This window comes from Acanthochromis polyacanthus, chromosome 18, assembly GCF_021347895.1.
Source record: "Acanthochromis polyacanthus isolate Apoly-LR-REF ecotype Palm Island chromosome 18, KAUST_Apoly_ChrSc, whole genome shotgun sequence".
Taxonomy (NCBI): Eukaryota; Metazoa; Chordata; class Actinopteri; family Pomacentridae; genus Acanthochromis; species Acanthochromis polyacanthus.
The window spans coordinates 31,599,640-31,601,339 of record NC_067130.1 but is presented as its reverse complement, the minus strand read 5'-3'; the positions used below and the strand labels follow the sequence as shown (position 1 = coordinate 31,601,339).

The 1,700-nt window shown below is 42.9% G+C and overlaps 1 non-coding gene across 1 annotated transcript; it reads left to right on the top strand.

Annotated features, from left to right (window-relative positions):
* The first annotated feature begins 215 nt into the window (after positions 1-215).
* Positions 216-287, top strand: trnae-uuc (transfer RNA glutamic acid (anticodon UUC)). The gene has a single exon. It is a non-coding gene; the product is annotated as a tRNA-Glu (tRNA).
* The last annotated feature ends 1,413 nt before the right edge of the window (positions 288-1,700 follow it).

The following is a 1,700-nucleotide window of genomic DNA, read 5'->3' as shown; positions in this document are numbered from 1 at the left end:
CAAAAACAAATTTCCTAGTCCTTTATGACTTTACAGTGCTGAACTAGCAGTCTTCTACTTCACTGTTGGTATGAAATAGCTAGTTTTGAGGAGTGTCATTTAGAATTAATATAGCTTTATCTTTTTTCATTGCCATTTTGAAGGAAAATCCCAAGATGTACATGTTCCTTTGATTCAGATAGACCCCACCTTTATTATCAGGTGCCTCCCCACAGTCCCATATGGTCTCGCGGTGAGGATTCCTGGTTTTCACCCAGGTGGCCCGGGTTCGACTCCTGGTATGGGAAGGACTTTGCCTGGGAAATCCAGACTGACTTCATTTATGTATTAATATAAATACAAATGAAGGCAGTCTGGCATTGCGATGATATGAGACGATTTCAAAAAGGAGGGGCTAACGAATGCAGCTTGAACGAGAAAGAACCAATCAGCGTAACACGGATGTGACGCACAAACAAATCATCCATGTAGTCCAAACAACAATGGCGTGCAGCCGAAAAAGCGTCGCGGTGAATGATGACTGCTGTTTTTGTCACAAAAATCTGGTTTTCACCCAGGTGGCCCGGGTTCGACTCCTGGTATGGGAAGGACTTTGCCTGGGAAATCCAGACTGACTTCATTTATGTATTAATATAAATACAAATGAAGGCAGTCTGGCATTGCGATGATATGAGACGATTTCAAAAAGGAGGGGCTAACGAATGCAGCTTGAACGAGAAAGAACCAATCAGCGTAACACGGATGTGACGCACAAACAAATCATCCATGTAGTCCAAACAACAATGGCGTGCAGCCGAAAAAGCGTCGCGGTGAATGATGACTGCTGTTTTGTCACAAAAATCTGTGAATACATGGGGTACTCTCAAGTACAACATTTATTTTTGAAAAGGCTACGCAACAAAAGACTCCTTCCGAACGATTAGCGGTGTTAGGAATAACTTTAAATCAGAGCCAAACCAAGTTGGTGTGTATGTGTAAAAGTTGCTTAAATTTACCCACACGTTTGGAACGGGATTTTCCTCTGTACAAACAATGGCAAGAAGCCGAAAGTAACGAGCCATCCACTGCCTCCTCATCGTCGGAAACGTCAAGTGAAAAGAGGCAACGACTAACGCCATCCAAAACGCCAAGAGACCACTAAAAGATTCGCTTTGGCCCCCCTCCTCCTCCGGCATCATCTTTATGGGTAATCCAGGTGCTGAAGATGACGCAGCATTAACTCCCGCCTCCCGTGCTATGATTGGTCGTACCAAACTGTACCGGGAGGGAAACGCGATTCAGTCTGCACATTGCCAAACTGACTCTCCTGTATCTCCTAACATGGAGATAGGAGATTACATGGAGATTCAGTTTGGATTTTCCAAGCTAGGAAGGACTATTGAAGATAAAACACTAGTAGGATGTTGATAAACTGGGTCCAGTGTGTCAAAGATGGTTAGCAAAAACATGTTTCCTAGTCCTTCATGACTTTACAGTGCTGAACTAGCAGTCTTCTACTTCACTGTTGTTATGAAACAGCTAGTTTTGAGGAGTTTCATTTAGGATTAAAAAAGCTTTATCTTTTTTCATTGCCATTTCTAAGGAATATCCCAAGATGTCCATCTTCCATTGGTTCAGATAGACCCAATTCGTGTGTCAAAGATGGTAAGCAAAAACATGTGTTCTAGTCCTTCATGACTTCACAGTGCTGAACAAGCAGT